This window comes from Ictidomys tridecemlineatus, chromosome 11 (assembly GCF_052094955.1).
Source record: "Ictidomys tridecemlineatus isolate mIctTri1 chromosome 11, mIctTri1.hap1, whole genome shotgun sequence".
In the NCBI taxonomy this organism is placed as follows: Eukaryota; Metazoa; Chordata; class Mammalia; order Rodentia; family Sciuridae; genus Ictidomys; species Ictidomys tridecemlineatus.
In genome coordinates, this window is record NC_135487.1 from 5,846,266 (window position 1) to 5,865,434 (window position 19,169).

A 19,169-nucleotide genomic window follows, 5' to 3' on the forward strand; every position below is an offset into this window, starting at 1 on the left:
CCACATCCCAGCTCTTCTCCAACTTCAGCCTGGGGACAAATCCCCAATAGGAGTTTGCAAAATCACTCGGGAGATTCTGCCCAGTGGCTAACTCCAGAAGGCCCTCAACTCCAGGTAACCCAGTGCAGAGGGGTGCGGGGGCCTGGGTCCAGGTTCTGCAAACTCCTGAAGCACACGCTGACCCTAGACCCAGGCTGCAGATAGCCCATCTCAACTACAAGCAGGAGCAGAGAGCACCGCTCAGTCGGCAGGCCTAGTCCCCGCATCCTGGCCAGATGGACCCAGTGCCCGCAAAGCTGGGGATCCCAAGTCCCTGTCCCACCACAGCCAACTCATGCTGACTGCGCAACCCAAAAAAGAGCGTTTCAGTTGAAACTCTGGTTCCAGAAGGGGAGAGCGCAGGCTCATGTGGGGGCCTCAGATGCTCTCGCTCTGCCCGACCCGGCAATGCAGGATGTGACCGGCTGGGAGAATGACACGAACCCTCTGTCACATTCACACTCCAGTGTGAATAGCTCTTCCCGGATCAGTCTTTCTCCAGGAGGGGCCACTGAACCAAGTGGTGACGGAACATTGGCACTCCGAGCCCCCCCAGTCCGTCAGAGCAGTTTGGACCCTGAGTAGTGACAGCATCCTCCCCGTGACCCGGAGCCAGGAGGAAACAGGTAGCCCTGCTCCCAGGTCCACCCACAGACCCGGCAGAACCTCGCCTCTGAACAAGATGTCCTTGGCACCTCACTGGGGCTCACCCTACCAGGTTTCACGAAAACAGGAATGTGCCTCTGGACAAAGTGTCCAGGCATTTCCACGGTCCCCAAAGTGGGCGGTAGCCCTGCCAATGACCACACCCAGAACCACCCTGTACAGCTGCCTCTGGCTTAAACTCCGTCCACTCTGGGCCCCAAACCCTCTGAGGCTTGAGAAGAGAGAAAACAGGAAGAAAAGAATTTATGTGGAAAGAAGGAAAGAAGAATTTATGTGGCCTGAAGACCCTGCCGACGAGGAGGCATCCCAGGAAGACGGGCAGGGCGGGGGACGCAGGGTGGAAGGGACGACGATTGTGTTTTAATTTTATTTCTTGTGGAGGTGAGATTCCCGACGGTAAAATTCACCGTTCCAAAGTAACACCTCGGCGGCTCTTAGTGCATTTGCAATGCCAGGCAATCTCTGCCTAGTTCCCAAACACCTTCATCAGCCCACACGGAAAACCACCTGCCCGCTAAGCAGTCACCCACGTGCTCCTGCCCAGCCCCTGACAACCTCCAGCCAGTGTTTGTCTCTGCGGAGCGTCACATTCTGGGCATTTCATCTAAGTAGAATCAGACGGTATCTGGCTGGACACCTGCCCAGCACCCACTGCCCCTTCTGATCACAGACCCCTCATTTCTCTTTGGAGAAATCATACCTCCCCTCCCCTGAACCCACATGGCTACCCCTCCCACTGCCTCCAAGTCTTCAGGATCAGCTCGTGGGTGGGCTAGTGACTCAATCCCAGCCAATGAGAACGACCTCAGGATTTCTTCCCAAACTGCCCTGCATGTGGTGCTCTCTGATGGGCTCTCCAATAACAGGACAGGAGAATGGAGATGCTGGCAAGTCACCTTCCCACCTGAGAATGAAACCCACACTGAAGAAAGAGAGGCAAAGGGGAGGCCCATTCCTTTGGCATGAGCACCTGGATACAGCTCTGCCTGAAGCAGACTCTCCTTGGACGATTCACCTTTGAAAGCCCAGAACCGTTGTCCAGTATCTCGGCTAGTTGGAACAGGATTTCTATCATCCAAAGAGATCTCCTCAGGACCTGGGGCAAAGGTGACTCCAGTTTCCTCTGCCTTAGCAGCTTGCTGGCCCGAGCCTCCCTCTCTTCATGCCCTGCGCTCCTGCCTCTCATTTAATACGCCTCCCTCCCTCCCTCTTTGGGTCTTTGCTCCTGTCTCCTCTGCCTCAACCCCCATCTGCTCTGCTTTCTCAGCCTCCACTGTTTGATTCAGGCATCACCTACCCCAAAAGGCCTCCCCTGAGGCAGTGCCCGGCCCCCAGGACGTGTCTCCAGTCTCCCCACAACCCTGTGTGTGGCTCGGCCCTCGCCTGCCTGTTGCTTTTAATTATCTGTCTGTGTCTCCTGTCTGCCCCCCACACGCCCAAACTGCCATCCTGCCGGGGAAGCCTGTCTGGGCCGCTGCTGACCAGCACACCCTGGGCCTCATGGATGCTTGTTGAATGAGTGACTGAGTGAATGAGCAACTCAGGAAGTGCCTGGGAGCACTGCTTTAAAAGAGAGTTCATTTTCCAAGTTTTTCCCAAAGATAAAGAGTTTAGATTTATGCCAGCTGGCTTTCTCCGGGCACGCCGCCAGCCCCAGGCTCTCCTGTATTTGAAGATGCAATTTCTGTTATTTCAGCCATTGGCCTTGGCCTGGGCTGAAGTGGGACTCTGGACTCTGGACCTCCCCTCCCAGGAGCCACACCACACCGTGGGGCCTGTCTGGGGGCCGGCAGGATGGGGCTGCTCGCCGGCAGCAGACCACAGGGTGCAGGGTCTGACCAGGCCTCTCCACGCCACCCGACCAGCCTGCTGCTTCTGTAGCTGTCACATTCACATTCTCAAACGTGACAGCCCAGGTGCCGTTAGACAGGCCTCCATGGCCACCTCTTCCTCATCGGCTGACTCTGATTTGGAGACCAGCCAAGGTGGTGAGGACAGTCCTCTAGACTGACCGTCCCCTCTGGATGGCAGTGAAGGTGCCAACCGGTAGGTGAGCCGGCTCACCCAGGGCGGCTGGATGGAGGTCCAGCCTTGACCCAAACTATAGGCCAGATGACCTGTGACCCCTGGCTCCCCAGTGGGGTTCTTCTGCCGTGGGGCCCCCCACCCTGTCAGGGAGCAGAGGTCCTCCCTCTGGGGCCCCCACACCTCCTGGAGCTGCTGTCAGGTGTCGCTGCCCTGAGTCCACTCGGCACTCAGCCCGGAGAGTTCCGAGAAGCAGGCCCAGCCGAGGGCTCCACCAGAAAGAGCTGGACGCCTCTTCCAGGCTGCAGGGGGGACCACCTTTGGCTGAGCGGCCTCTCTCCTGGCTCATCCTCTGGGGCCGCCCTCCCTCTGCCTCCCAGTTGCACAAGCCTCCGTGCGCTCCATGCCCACCTTGAGGCCCGCCAAGCTCCCGCCACACCCCGAGCCCCAGTGGGAAAGCCCGGACTGTGGCCCCAGCTCAAAACTCCTCTGGGAATTACCGGCAGAGGCTGCCTCTCTGGGATTCATTTTTCCAGAAAGAGACTATAAACTTGAGGAGGGGGTGTTCTAAGGGCTGGTTCACGGGCCCCACATTCGTCCAGAGCCTCTGCAGCCACGTGCTCTGGTAGGTACTAGGGGGTGCACGGGGCATAGTCTTTCAAGGCAGTACCCCTCCTGCCCTGGGGGACAAGGCAGCCGGGTGCTGAAGAGCACCTTGACACACTGCCCTGGGGACCGAAAGAGCACGAGCGAGCCAGGACCCTTCCAAGCATCACCCTCCTTTGTTTGGTTTGTGTGACAAAAACAGAGAACACCCCCTGCCAGGCTCCATGCTAAGGACGTCATGATGCCAAGCCATGTCCCGTGAAGGCCTCATGAGGGTGGGCCTTATCACATTTGACAGAAGCCGGGAAGTGGGGACCCAGAGAGGTGAAGTAAGCTGCCCAGGGTCAACAGCTGCTAAGTGGCAAACTGACACTTGTACCCCAGCAGTCCTGCCCCAGGTCCCTGTCCTTAGCCACTGCCTGTGCTGGGAGGTTTCCTGACGGCTTCTAAAGCAGCTGCTCATGGGTTCAAGGAGTGAGGGTCCTTCCAGCCCAGTTGACGGGTCACAGCAGATCAAAGAGCTCACTAGGGACTCTGGGCCCTCCTGCTCATCCGGCTGACCCTGAGGTCAGAGGCCAGCCAACCCCAGGGCCTGCAGGGAAGCGGTGGACTCCCCAGCTGGGCAGCTGTCTCTGTCCACAAGCTCTTTGGAAACAGCTGCCAGGGCCAGGAGCACCCTGTAGAAGGGCCATGGAGGTGGCCTCCCCTGCCCGGGAAACAACAAGCCCCGGCTCCAGGTGAAGGCTGTGCCCTCTGCACGGTGGGGGGACGCGCCTGCAGGAGCGCCGTGTTTCCTTCTCCGCTCCCGACTCCGTAATCACCCAGCCAGACGGAACATTCCAGGCCGGCCCCACACCACCCGAGAGGTGGAAGGGGGCCAGGCCTGGCCTTGAGGTCACTGGCTTCCGCGGCACTGCCGACTCTGCTCCTGGGAAGAGGACAGGTGAAATTCTAGAATCAGGAGGGGGTCATGCTCCAAATGGTCTCTGCCCTCAGAAGAGGCAACTTCCCCTCCCCAGGACCCGGATTTCCGTCCTCTGACCTAGTGGCCACAGCCCTCAGGATCAAATTCAAACACAAGGTTCCCCATGTCTGCCAGGATCCCAGCACCCCCCACCACGGGTCCCATCTCAATCTGCAATTCTCAGTCACACCTCTCTTGAACATTCTGGAATATTCCTCCTCCCTTTCCAATACTGCCTGTTTTTTAAGGCTCGGTTCCAGTGTCCCAGGCTATGGGAACCCTCTCTCAGCACCCATAGAGTCTGGGTGTTCCTCTACATCTGAGCTGCCATGACTAGACCTCAGTGCACCTGCAGCCCGTCTGTTGATGGCAACGTGCTCCTTGTTCTCCTGCATTGGCCTGGAGTCCCCCTGAGGGTAGAAAAGGCCTTTCCCTGTCCTGTCCCAGAGCCCCAGTGGTGCTGGGAGCATGGAGATGCTTGAGAAATGCTTATGGGACTCGCATGTCCATCCCTCTGCTTCTCCTCCTCTCCCTCCTCCTCCTCCCCTCCCTCCTCGTCTCTCCTCCCTCCTCCTCCTCCCCTCCCTCCTCATCTCCCCTCCCTCCTCCTCCTTCTCCTCCTTCCCTCCCTCTTCCTCCTTCTCCCCTCCCTCTTCCTCCTCCTCCTCTCCCTCTTCCTCCTCCTCCCCCTCTCATTCCTCCTCCTCCCCTCCCTCTTCCTTATCCTCCCCTCCCTCCTCATCCTCCCCTCCCTCCTCCTCCCCTCCCTCTTCCCCCTCCTCCCCCCCTCATTCCTCCTCCTCCCCTCCCTCTTCCTCCTCCTCCCCTCATTCCTCATCCTCCCCTCCCTCTTCCTCCTCCTCCCCTCATTCCTCATCCTCCCCTCCCTCTTCCTCCCCCTCCCCTCCCTCCTCCTCCCCTACCTCCTCCAGCTCTCTCCCAGACTCACTCCAGAGCTCAGACCCAGTGTTTCCTTCATTCCTGTCGCGACACACAACTAAACCAGCCAGGCTCACTCCTGAACTGGGCTGGCACGAGATAATCACACAGCGACAGAGAAAAACCTTTTTCTTTGGGTTCTGTGACGGCTCCTCTGACCCAGCTCCCACAAAGGAGGCAAGGCAGGCAAGAAAGAGAAAGAGCTCACTGGAACTCAATTTTATTGGGGAGAAGACATTCAAATGAGGCAAGGGGTCAGGTTTCAGGAGCTTGAGTCTAGCTTTGTGATGTCTTGCAGGTCAGCACGTTGACAGACATTGAGGAAGGCCACACCCATCTCATGTGTGTGTGACGCTCAAAAGCAGAGCAAGCGAAAGGGACACACATGTGCACAGCCCAGACAGAACAGCATCGTCAGTCCAGTTGGCTTTGTGCGCTCAAGATGCTCACAGCTCACACGCCACACCTCCACATTCCCATCACTCAAAGCTAGGGGGCGCTCAGCTCCCGAGAGTTCACCTCCACATCCTCCATGAGCTCACCCCAGGTCCGGGGCTTCACCACCTCCAGTGTGGTGACAACTACCAAATTTTTATCCCTAGTTCCATTTTTCTTGCAGATTCCAGATCTGAAATGCTTCTGCTCACGCCTGAAGTTAGTTTCAACTAACCATAGTGAATAAAGAAAGCAGTGGGCATGAAACTGTCTTGTAAATATGCTGGACCAATCAGAAATGTGGAAGCCTCAGGACCCCATGACCAAGAGGGACGCTGTAAATTGAAGAAACCAGCCCAGAAAGCACCAGTCACATGTCTGCTCAGCTTGGAGAACAGGCGGGAAGCCCGCTGGTTGTTCACCCCTGAGATTCCAAGAGCAGTCCCTCCCCTGGTCCCTCAGGCGGCTTGGCCCCTCCCCTGGTCCCTCAGGTGGGCTTTGCTCCTCCTAGGAAAAAGGTGCGCTCTGGCACTTCGACTGCTGCTGGGGCTGCTCCTGGAGGGAGCAGGCTGCTGGCCTTGCAGAGCTCTCCTCCAGCCCGGGTTGACGGGCCAGCGCCTGTCCTCAGCCGGGAGGGCCTGGGCTGCAAACCCACACCAGCCTTTCCAAATAAACTTGTGAAAGAGGCGAAGAACCTGGAGGTGAAGTGTCCAAGTCTGGACGGGGGAGCTGTTACTCCCCACAGAGCCGCGCCTGAGGCCTTGATCTTGCAAGACTCCAGCTCCATCAAGCAAAGGCACATTCCGGGCCTGGGGAGGCCACTACTCTCCCTGGCAGGCTCTCTGGCCAGAAGTCATCTTGGACATGGGCCTATCGCTTCCTCTTCGCAGCCTCCCTTCATTGCTTCCCCTTCGTCCTTCCAGACTCTCCTCCTCTCTCCTTCCATCTGGGACCCTTCACACCTGCCGCCGAGGCCAGGACCCCCCCAGATCTACCCTAAGGCCAAGCTGTCATTTCGCCTTGACTCGTCCTCAGACTCTCAGCCTCTTCGTCACTTTTATTGCCTTTTCCCCACCACACTCCCTCAGACTCACCCGGGAAGAGCTCCGAGAAAATCCCCCTGATGAGAGGTGGCCTCTTTCTTCCCTTCATGCCAGTACCGCTCCTCGGCCCGATTACAGACACCTTGTGCGCCAGACGGGAATATCTGCGACGCTCGTGGGTGGCTGCCTTGGAGCCGGCGTCCAGTGTGGGCTTCTCCCCGCTCCTGGCCTGCCTTTCTGCCCTCTCTGGATCCTGTTCGTCAAAACCTAAGAGGACGCTGCAGTCAAGGTCCTGTGGGCGATCGTGCGGCCCTGCGCTCAGCACCTGCTCTGCTCACCCAGCTTCCCGGGCTCCTCTAAATGTCAGCAGAGCATCTACCACACGGCAGGTACCACCGCCAACCTTTGCCATGTTATCTCATTTCATCCAAAGCCATTCCCGGCTGGAGGGTTTCCTTCATAGGGAAGCGAACACAGGCTCTGGTGCGATAAGTAACGAACCTTGGCTGTCTGGTCAGGAGACAGCAAGACGGAGACTTGAACCCGAGGCCTTACCTTTCCTGTGGAGCCCGCAATCCCTCAGAGCTGTGCCTGATCCACTGGGATGGGGCTGGTCTTCCAGTGATGAGGGAACTAGACTCCAGTCCTCCAAAGGAACAGTGAAAGGCCCCTGGCCTCAGGTGGAGCTGAGGAATTCACTCTAACAAAGATCCATTTGTTCTTCTGCAGGAACTGCCCCGCCCGCTAGTCCTTACTGAGATGCAAAAAAAGCACAACTCCCAGTCTTGGTCACGGAGCTTCCTATGCTACACCTGGGCAATTTGTATTTTGTTCTTTCAGGTAAGACTTTACATTATCCCTTTAAACTTGAATAAATCCAGACAGAACATGTACAAAGATGTTCATACCAGCACTGGTCGCAAGAGACAAGAGGTAGAGATAAGCCAAACATCCATCAGCTGATGGACGGATAAAGACAATGTGGGCCATTGTGCAAAGGAATGCCACTTGGCCATAAGAGGAACAAAGTTCTGATCCATAATGCCATAGACACAAGAGGACACCCAGTGTGTGACCCCACTGGCTGCAGACTTCAGAAGAGGTTACTCCACAGGGACAGCAGATGAGCGGCCGCCAGGGGCCGGAGGCAGGAGGGAATGAGTGACTTCTTAGTAGGGGCAGGCTTCCTTTTGGGGTAATGAAAAGGCTCTGGAACTAGATAGAGGTGGTTACCCATCATTGCGAATGTACTTAAGGACATCGAATTTTATACTTTAAAATAATCCAAGTGGTAATTTTTATGTCACGAATTTCATCACAATAATAAAATTAAACCAGTCTCCAGTCTGGCATTGCAGACCTCCCCCACCCACTTTAGGCTGACGTGCCCTAGATCCTTTTCTTGGATAAAGGGGATTGATATGGGAGGCCATCCTCGCACGTGATTTGAGTTACCTCCCTGGCTGAGCGAGAGGCGCTTAGACACAGCGGTGTCAGAGCTTTCCCCACCCTTTCCCAAGTCCAAGGGCTTGTCCGTGCAGAGGCACGTCTGGCCACTGCCCCGAAGACCCAATCGTCGCTCCTGATCTTGGGATGCTGCCCCTCTTAATCTTCATTGGATGAGATTTTCCCCGGAATTTTTTGTTCCCCAATAAAATCCATTCCCTGGCAAGCGCTCTCTCTCTCTCTCTCTCTCTCTCTCTCTCTCTCTCTCTCTCTCTCTCTCTCTCTCTCTCGCTAGCCTCTTCAGTAAACCTCACCACTGCATTAGGTAGCTGGAGGCTGGAGCTAGGAGAAGCCGTCCTGGAGCTGGTTTTAAAGATAATTAGAGTCTTGGCTCTTTGATTTAAAACTCCCTAGCGTTTTGCTCACGATTTGAACCTTCTTTCATGAAGCCAGCACAGGTCGAAGGCGAGAGGTTGAAGCACTTGAACCTGCCTTGGGGGGGCTCAGCCACTGCCTCCAAGCAGATGACGGAGACCCAGGCAGTTTCCCTCCCACAATGAAGGGAACTAGACTCGAAGTCCTGTTGCGAACAGATAGTACGATGTCTAAGACCTACTTCGAAATAACATGAGACGGCAGCGGGGACAGTGAGCAGGGGTAGGTAAAGCCAGATTGGCCTGTTCATGGAGGACGCTGGTAACATGCATGCAGGGGCACATCCACTTGTGTATATGCTTGACATTTTTCATACTAAAAATGAAAATTATATACTCTAAGTTTTTAAAAATGATTTTGAAGATATGGAAAAATTCAAGGAATGTAACAACCATCTACAATATTGCCATTTGGAAACGATTCCCGGCAGAATTTTTTAGGGGTTTTGTTTTTTGTTAGTTTTGTTTTGCTAAATCTCCTCTCCATTTTTTCCATATGCGTATGCAAATAATATTCTAAATAATGTGCTTTGTACCTTTTTCTTGGAATTGTGGTAAAATGCACATAATATACCGTTGACCGTCTTGGTCTTTGGCGGTGCTGGGATGGAACTCAGGGCTTCCTGGGCGAGCGCTCTACCACTGACCTGCACTCTGCAGCCCGGCAGGGACGATCCTCACCATGTTTCAGTTCAGTTGTGTTAAGCGCATTCCCTCGTGGCGCGGCCATCCCACCATCCGCTCCGGGACTCGGTTCATCTTGCAAAACTGAATCCGTCCCCCTTAAACTCTGCCTCCCCATTCTCCCTCCACAGCCCCGACGCCGCCGTCCTGCTGTCCGTCTCTGTGGGCTTGACTACCCCACGTACCTCACTCAGGTAAAGGGAATCAGGGCCTGGCTGGGTTCACTGAGCATAACGTGCCCGAGGTCCTCGTGTGGCACACAGGTCAGAGTCCCCACCCCTCAGTGCACAGGACGTGTGTTCGTGACTTTTGAGACTCCATAGCCACGGTAGCTGGCTTTGGCCATCAGAAGCCACCTTATTTACACTTCAAGAATCATACTCATCAGCTTCTCGTCTCCACGGTCCCATTGACCAAGATTTTCTTGGTTCCGTTCATTGGCACTGAAGTCTGGCTACACGTTCTCCGGTTCTACCCTCCTCCACCGACCCACGTGCAACGAGGTGAATCTAGAAAACCAAATCTTTTTTGCTTGGCAGGTGACATCTTTCTGGTCTCTTCCTTTCATCTTCCTGAGTTTCAGCTCCTTCTCATTGCTAGCCTGCCCTTTCCTGTAAGTGCTATGGGCTCTTAAGGTGCCAGGGTGGAAAGTTCCAGAGAGACCCAGAATGGTGGTGATTGCTGCATTTCAAACTCATGCACCTCAGAATGTGCCATTGGAAAGCCAGGGACATTGGTAGGGATGCCCTCTGATCCCAGGCAGGGGAAATGGGTTCACATGAGCCATCAAAGTGAGTTTCCTTGTGGCTGCTGTCACGGGTACCAATCACTGGTGGCCTAAGACAGGGAAATTTATTCTCTGGAGGCTATGAGTCCAAAATCAAGGTGTGGCGGGTTGGTTCCTTCTGGAGCGGAGAGGGAGACTCCATCCCTGCTCTGGCCAGCCTCGGGCGGCTGTCGGCAGCTCTTGAGGCTCCTTGGCTGGATACACGGCTGCCGTCACCGCCTGTGCTCACACCTGCCTCATGTCCTCTTCCTTCTGGGTCTGTCCGTGTCTATTCTCCTCTCATAAGGACGCTGGTCACATCAATCAAGGTCCACCCTACTCCAGTACGGCTTCATCTTAACCCTCGTTCCAAATAAGGCCGTGTTACGAGGTTCCAGGAAGTCCCCTGAGTCTGGGGGACTCTAGCCACCCTGGCACACTGTGTAGAGTGGAACCGGTCGTCACAGCTGCTCTCTGATGATGGGACAAGGGACCAACTGCAGAGGAGAGGCCCGAAGCTGAGGCTTCCTGACTGACAGGAAGGGACCGTAGTCCCCTCTGTCCACTGGTCCAGCGCCTGTGTCTCGACCACTCCTGTGTGCCATGCTGTCCTAGCCACTTGGAAAACACCCCCCCCCCAAGAAACAGGTCCTCACTCTCAGGGGGCTTCTGCTCTGCCAGAGGCAGAGGGATGATAAGCCCCAAACCTGAAAGCGAGCGAGAGGGGTAAGCGTCCACCACGGGAAAGAAATCAAAGACCAGGCAAGAGCAGGACGCCGGGGCGCTGGGGGCAGAGGAGCGGAGCAGAGGCGCTGGGGTTTCAGGTGCAGTGTCGGCGAGGGCCTGGTTGAGGCGGTGGCTCTGGACGTGCGCCGATGAGGGGAGGGAACAGCATGTGTTTATCCTGGAGAGGTGTCCAGGCAGGGGGCAGCCAGAGTGGGCGCCTGGAGGCTGGCACCCACGGGGCCCTTGGAGGCCAGCACTGGGGTGAGCAGGACGTCCAGACTAGGCATGAGGTGCAGGAGTAAGGATGCGGCACTGGAACCCCGAGGCTGCTGTAGCCTTGTGGCTCAGAACTGTCTCTGAGCTTTCCGGAGGTCAGAAAGGGCCAGTACCCCGGTGTTGGGTCCGGCCGATTCCTCCAGGAAGAACCCTGCTCTTTACCTCTGTCACATGGCACAGCTCAGGGTCCCCATCACCTTCATGTCATGTCACCTTCTCTCCTAAAGCTAAATCTCCCTCTGCTTCCCTCTTCTAGAGACTCTGTGGCCACATTTGAGGTCCACTGGGTAATCCAGGGTAACTTCCCTCTCAAGATCCTTAATCACATCTGCAGAAGGCCCTTTGCCATAAGGCAACACACTCCCAGGTTCCGGGGATGGGCCCCAGGTGTCTTTGGAGGGGCCATATTCGGCCCACCCTGAGGGGTCAGCTCATGGAGGGACCTGAGAGCCTGGTGCATTCTTCAGCTTTTCCTCTGGGTGAAATGCAGGCTCCGGGAGGTTCTGAGCAGATGAGTGACCTGATCCAACTTGTGGTTTTAAAGGATCACTTTGGCAACTGCATTGAGAACCTTCTAGAAGGGCAAAAGTGACACAGGTGAGAGATGGGGGGGTGACAAGGCATGAAACACCTCGGATGTAGAGTTTATGCCTGACAGACTGCACGTCAAATGTGAGAAAGGGCAGGGGACCTGGCAGCATTGGCCTGAGGGGAGCAAGGACAGGGCTGCTGAGGGCGGGATCAGACGTCTGTGGGAGGCGCTGGCCTGGGGAGGGTGGAGGGCGTTGCAGAAGTTAGATTTGAGCTTCCTGGTGGCCTCCTGTGGCGAGGTTGGGGGGGCATCTGGGCAGGGAGTCCTGGAGTCCACAGAGGGGACAGTTCGACTGGACTGATGGCTGGAGGGTACCGAAGGCCTGAAACCCACTGAGGACACCTGAGTGAGGCGAGGAGGGAAGGGGCCCAGGGACTGGCACGTGAGCAGAGGAGGGGACAACAGAGGAGACCAAGGAGGTCAGAGAGGAAGGGGGAGGGGACAGCCAGGAGGGCTGCATCCCAGAAGAGAGGAAGAAGAAGAGGAGGGAGCTGGGGCGAGTTGAGCAGGACGGGGACGAGGCAAGGGCCCAGTGACACGGACAACACCTGCCACAGTGGAGCACTGAGGGCCAGGGCTGCCTGGATCGGGTTTCTGGTCCCGCTCTTCCCCCAGTCCCTGAATGAACACTCGCCATCCTCCCCGTCCCTGGCCGAAAGATGGCTCCTGGCTTCCAGTCTTGCTTTCCTCATCATTTTTGCTGTTCTAAAATGTTTCATTTGCTGTTTTTTAGCTTTTTCCCAGTGTTGTCAACCAGCACCGCCATCCAAGTCCAGAAACCCCACACCTTTAGCAGCCACCCCCAATTCCCAGTTCCTTCTCACCTGGCAAACACTTAACCACTGGGCAACCACTGGCCTCCTTTGCAGTAATGAAATACTCAGCCTTGGAAAATGGGTTAATTTAGCTCACAGTTTGGGGGACCAAGAGTCCAAGATTGGGAAACCCCCGGGTTCGGGCTTTGGCAGGGGCTCCCTTGGTTGTGACACGTCATGGTGGATGGCATCATGGTGGGAGCGGAAGACATCACCTGTGAGACAGGGAACAGAGAGTGGGGAGGCCAGTCTCTGCTCTTGTCTCCAGAGAACTACCTGCTTATCATCCTGGTCTGACTCCTTGGGTGTGCACAGTCAGGCACTCCTGCGTGTCGGCAGGGTGTGCTCAACTCTCGTGGAGCTCGACTCTTTAGAGAATACCTTTGGAAGAGCCGATGTCATTGAGCAGTCCCTAGACCATCATGGCCATCTGCAGCCTCCCTGTTCTGAGCCAGCTTACCTAGGGCCCCCTATACGCTTTCAGTTCCAGGGTGAGAACCACCAGGGAGAGTGCAGAGCAGAGAAATCTAGAGAGAAAGCAGATTGGCCTTTACCCAGGGCTGTGGGCAGTTTCGGAGCAAGAAGAAGAAGATAATAGTTACAGGACACCCAGTTTCTTTCTACCGAGGTAACAGTTTCACTTGCATCTGTGAATACACTGAAGATCACTGAATTGTAGACTCTAGGTAGGTGGAAGATATATATGATTATAGCTCAGTATACTGCTTTACACACACACACACACAGAGAGAGAGACAGACAGACAGACAGAAGAAACTGGTACAGAAAACCAAGGAAGTCCTCCGAAGTGCTCTTGGGTAAAAAAGCAGTACAAAGTCCAGCTTCCCCGCGAGCAGGTTTTCATCAGCCTTCCGCGGTCTTAGCCCTGACCTTCACCTCCCGCACATCGCAAGTCTGCGTGCAAGCTTTCCCACGGAGGAGCTCCAAGTCTCTGCGGATCTCAGGGGTCTCCGTAGGAGCCAGGGTCCTGGTTCGGTTAGCGCGGTCTCGGGCGCCCCCTGGCGGGCACTGGGGCTCTAAGCCAAGGCGTCTGGAGGGAGCTGCAGCGCAGCCTGACTTGCGGGGCCCTTTGTCCCAGCCCACAGGGTACCTGGGACCAAAAGATAATCGGTCCTAGCCCTTGAATAGCCCCCTTATAATTTTCTTTTTGGTAAGGGATTGAATCCATGGGTGCTTAGCCACTGAGTCACATCCACAGCCCTTGTTTATATTTTATTTAGACATAAGGTCTCGATGAGTTGCTTAGCACCTCACCAAGTTGCTGAGGCTGGCTTTGAACTCATGATCCTCCTGCCTCAGCCTCCTGCCGCTAGGATTACAGGCGTGCACCACTGTGCCTGGCTTTCCTTTTAATTTTTAAATTTCATATTATGGGAAATTTCAAGCATACGAGACTAATTCATGAATAATTATCAAAACATGGCAAATTTCATCTCATGGTGACCTCCACCCCCCCACACACTATGTCATTATAAAGCAAATTCCAGAGAGCATTCAAGTCCATTAAATATGCATGCATGCATAAAAGATAAGGACTCCTTCACATCACCACAAGGCTATTATTACACCTGAAATTTTTTCAATATCATCAATAGTCTTATCAATCATAAAAATGTTTTTTTTATTAACAGTCTGTCTGAATTGGTTTCCACTCAGATTGATCTCCATTTAAATCTTTTTATCTTTAGGTTTTCTGTTCACTTTTTTTTTTCCCTGTATAATTGCAATTATTTGTTGAAGAAACCTGTTTTCCTATTTTAACGCATAATTCAGCTTTACAAGTGGCTGGGATGGCAGCCACGATAAGGAACAGCGAGCACCGAGACCTGCTGGCTGTGTTCTGTGGTCAGAGCTACACGGGCTTTATTTGTCTTTCTGTCCCGGTTTTCCCCGCCTCCTGTGGATCTATTACTTTTATCGTAGAAAAACAATCATTTTTTTAAGAAAGAAAACGCACCAGAGACACCATCAGAGAAAAATGAAGATGACTCTCTTTCAAATGACCGAACCTAAAGTTTTTCCAAGCCCCTCTGAGATTCTGGAGCTCGTTACGAACGACTGTAAATGGTTCTGTGGCGGGAAACCGCACAATGAGCACAGGAGTCCAGGTGAGGGCGGGTGAAGCCCAGCTTGGCCTCTGACCTCACTTGCCCCTTAGCTGATCCTCCCCCACGTCAATTAGCCACCCCTTTTCCACCAGCCCAAATGCCCTCCCTCCATGGCTCCTTCCAGAACATTCTGCCACGGCTCAGCCCAATCGCCCATCACACAGCCTGTTTGCTGGCAGCACCTTGATTTCCAGGGGGCATCAATGCTGTGAAACTTACACGTGGCGTCCCTCTCAGGTGCACCTTGGGGCCAACCCGGCCTTCTGAAACAGACATCCGGGCTCAAATGCCCTGATTCAGGCCTGTGCACATCCACAACGGAACCTCAGACACAGACTCTGGCTCCTCTAGGTCCTGGCTCCCGGCCACACGGCTTCCGCACGCCCCACCAGCTGTGGGCGCTGTCTCCCTCCGGCTCCCAGGCAAGGCTGCCAGCTTGCCAGTCACCTCCAGGGTCCAACCACACTCAGCGTGTCCTGGGTTAGCACCCGTGCTGAGGTGGGGGGCCAGGGTCCCTCCAGGGGGGCGGTGGGCAGGAGCAGCCGCTAGCTGGCTAGGGCTGGGGCTCCTTTCCATGAACCATGTCCTCAGCCCCTGAGCACGGCACCAGAACGTATCCAGAAAGATGCTATTGGGGTGGCAGCCCAGGACCTCAAGGGAGAGCAGGTGGGAGGACCACACCGCCGCCTCTGGGGCGCTTAACTAGTAAACCTTGGAGCCCATGGCACGCAGGCAGCCTCAGAGGCCAGCGAGGCCCAGCCCCAAGCAGCTTCCTGGAGCCGCCACTCCTCCCTCAGCCACCAGGGGACACAGGTGCCAGCATTGAGGCCTCCACAGAGGGCACACACCCCTCACTAGGGGATGACTGTGGCACCCATGGGAGTGGGTGGGAACAACCCCCTGGACAGCGCCCACTGGCCCAGGCTCCCAGCCTGGGAGTCAGGTGACAGGTCAGGCCCCAGCCGCCCTGCCCAGGGGAGGGAGACCATCCAGCCCTTGTTTCTCGGTCACCATCAGTCCCCTCGACCATCCCCAGGTCCTTCTCCAAGGGCCTTCCACGCCCAACTCCTGGGCTATGGGGTGGGGGTTCTGTGGATAATTTGGTTGGAGGCGACTATGTTTTAGTGAAGTTTCCGTTTCACAGCTCGGCTGAGCACAAGGTGCTGAACCCCACCTTCCCGCCGCTCCTCCCATCAAAATCCTCCAGGAGAGCGGCCCCTTTGTCACAATTACGAACCCACATTGACTCACCCTTGTCACCCAAACCCACGGTCTATTGGGGTCTGCTCCCGACAGCGGCCATTCTATAGTGAAGGTGTGTCCCTACAGAGCCAGAGGGTAGTTTCGGTGCCCCACACACTCGGTGCCCTGACCCCCAGCTCCTGGCAACCACTGCTCTTCCCGCGGCCACCTTGGCCTTTCCAGAATGTCAGCCAGCGGCCTTTCACGTGGCTTCCTCCGCAGTCAGTCTCCTCCTCTTAGCAGGGGTTAAGCAGGTCTAGGGCTCCGTCCTGGACCTCTTCGGGCTCATTGCTTTTCAGCGCTGACCATTGCGATTCCAGGTGCGTATCATCTGGCTCCTGCCCATCCGCCCCGGAAGGCCTCCATTCCTTCCCGGTTTCAGTTACGAGCGTCAAGGGCACGTCACCGCTGTCTTCCCAAGGGCTGCGCCAGTTTGTACCCGCTGCACGGGGCTGAGCTCCTGCCGCCCAGCCCTCCCGGGGGTCTGGGGTCGCCTGTGTCTGCCTTGGGATGTTCCCTGAGGACCTAGTGTGGTCCCTGCAGTGTTGGTCTGCAGATCGCTGGTGACCGCAGCGTGAACAGACCCTCACACCGCCTCCTCGTCCTCCCTCAGGCTCTGCCCCTTTCCAGGGGCCACCCAGACCTATCAGCAGGGCAGGGGCTAAGCAGGTCTAGACTCGCTCCTGGACCCACATGCCCTAGGTGGCAGAGCCCCAGGCCACACGCTGCCCCCAGCTGAACTCTCCAAGCTCACCTCTCACCCCTCACTCCAGCCCCAGGCTGCTGCGGCTCCGGCTCCCTCCTCTCCACTCCCTGTCCCCTTCTCCCCTGCTCCCGCCCCTCCCTTCTCTGCTGTCTGCTTCTGGTGTCTCGGCCGAAGCCCTGTCCCTTCTTTTCCCTGCTCCTTTTACAAGATCTTTCCTGCAAAGCCCCGTTCAAACGTTCCCTCTTCGGGGACCCCCTTCCTGGTGGTCCCTGCTGCCCAGGCAGAACTAGTCACACCTTTGGTTCAGTCAGCTTTTCCACCACCGCCACCAAAAGACGTGACAAGAACGACTTTAAGAAGCCTGTTGGCGTGGCTCCTGGTTTCAGAGTCTCAGTGCGTAGGCGGCCGACTCTACAGTTTGGGCCCTAGGTGAGCAGCACACTATGGCACAGGGGTGTGAGGAAGAAACCGCTCAGGGCGTGACCGCCAGGAAGCCAAGAGAGCCCCCACCCACCGCCCACCAGGGACACACAGAAACCCCAGGGACCTGTCTCCTCCAGCACCTCCTACTGCCCACAGCTACCACCTAGGGAAGCCAGTCCCTGGATGCACGCTGGTCAGGTGGAGGCCCTCCTAACCCAGTCACCTAGAGCTTTGGGACGCCTCTCGTCTAAACCACAGGAACTTGGTCTCAGAGCAGTCGGCGCATCCCGTGCTGGATGTCCCTGGCCCCAAGCGTTATTGCCCGAGACAGCAGGTGCCTGTCCTCTGTGTTTTTGTATGACTGTCCCCTGTGTCCTTTTATGGCCACCATGTCCCATCAGGCAGCCTGAGATTCCGCCTTCAGCTTCAGACGCATCTCCCCCCCGCCCTGCCTGCCTGACTACACAGATGAGAAACTCCTGGAAAGCCGACGGGAGCGCTGGGGCGTTCAGAGGACTGGACAGGACCCCCCCCCCCCCCGGATCGTTGGGCAGGACGTGACATCACACGTTGAAGGGGGTCCATTCGCATCTCAGACTTCATAAATGTGTGGTTATTGAACCGGTTTCCTGGCTGCCAAGGGTCTTGAGGGAGGGACACCTTTTTCTACCTCTGGCCCAGCAGGGGTCATGGGCCTGCCTCACAGCAGGACAGCCCTGAGGGGGTCGTACCTGGCAGAGACGAGGGGCGGGGTCGGGAGGACAGAGAGCGCTCCGGGCGCAGGGCGCAGGGTTCTGCCTGTACTGCACTCTCTGCTCTTGGGAGTGCCCACTGGGCCAAGTGCGCCCAGCTACTGATTAACAGAGGCCCTGGGCAGCTTTACAACGAGCTGTGAGCCGGAAACGGCAAAAGTGGGTGAGGAGGCACCTGGCACCGGGAGCGGAACGAGACCTGGGAGCCTGCCTGCCTGCCGAGGGCGGCTCAGCTTGGCCCCGGTGACCGTGGCCTCCTGCCTGGGGGTCGGGGGAGCAGGGGTGCCCACCCAGGGCCTGGGGTGAGGAAGGAAAGCTGCTGCTCCCCTGGACCACACGGCTCAGCTCCAAGCCTACCAAGCGCGGGGCGGGGAGGGCGACTGGCCAGGGCGGCCTTGCCCTGGAGCCCAGGAGCTCTGGCTCTGGTACCTCAAGGTCCCCACAGAATCAGAAGAAAACCAATGAGTCTAACAGTAAAGGAGTCGGAGCACATTGGCCCTGGTCACGCTTGTCTGATAGCCATGTGGTTAGGAAATACCATTTCCAGGGTTTCAGGTGGGAATCTCAGGCAGCCCAGGGCCGACCGGTGCTGGTGAGGCCTTCCTCTGGGGACTTCAGCCAGTTTGTCCATGTCTGAGGAAGGACACAGCCAGGGACAGAGGCCAGGCAGAGGCTCTGGGGCACCCTCCCCGGACACCGAGCCCCTGGCTGCCTTCCATGCTCAAGGGAACCGTGCAGAGGGAAGGGGGAGGACGGCCTTTCATCCGGATCGGTGTGGCCTGGACCCAGGTGGCGGGCCAGAATCGATCCCGCTGGACTCTGTGGTGAGCTGGCCGTGTCCACGAGTGCGTTCTCACTGGGAAAAAGGAAAAGAAAACCTGGACCCCGGACCCGGGACACTCAAACAAGCCGGTCTGATCCAGGCGCCAGAGCTGATGAATAACCCACGCGGGGCTGAACCAGGGGAGCGGCACCGAGCCCCGGGCCAGCGGCTCCCAGGCCCGAGTTTCACCCGGTGGCATCAGCCGCTCTGCAATTTGCTGCCAGGAGAGGAGGGAGCCGGAGGCGGCTCAGATGACTCTTCTGGGTCGTGTTTGTTTGTCCTGGTGGACAGGCGGATAAGCTCCCGGCAGGCTTGTGACCATGCCCAGACCCGGTGTCCCTCAGAGTCACACGCCCAGGACACACACCTGTTCCTTTTATCATTAAACTGTTTCTTTTTTTTTAACAATCCACATGCTTCGTTCTGGGGTGCGAGTGTAGAGGGTTAGGGGGTCACAAGGGCAGCCTGAGGGAGAAGACAGGTCCTTACAAACTGAAGCCATAGACAGAGCCAGGCTGGGTGCTGGGCAGAGAGGGAACCCGTCCTTGGGGCACCTCAGCAGGCCCCACACACCCTGGGCCCCGTTTATGACCATGGTCACCTCTGATGGGGCTGCGTCTGCACCCTGAAAAGCCATC

General features: G+C 56.6%; 1 long non-coding RNA gene across 1 annotated transcript; it reads right to left on the bottom strand.

The window, feature by feature from the left end:
• Nucleotides 1-3,493: 3,493 nt before the first annotated feature.
• Nucleotides 3,494-17,797, bottom strand: LOC144367852 (uncharacterized). The gene is made up of 2 exons (XR_013427387.1): nucleotides 17,688-17,797; nucleotides 3,494-4,264 (listed from the first exon to the last, which is right to left on the bottom strand). It is a non-coding gene; the product is annotated as an uncharacterized LOC144367852 (long non-coding RNA).
• Between the last annotated feature and the right edge of the window lie 1,372 nt (nucleotides 17,798-19,169).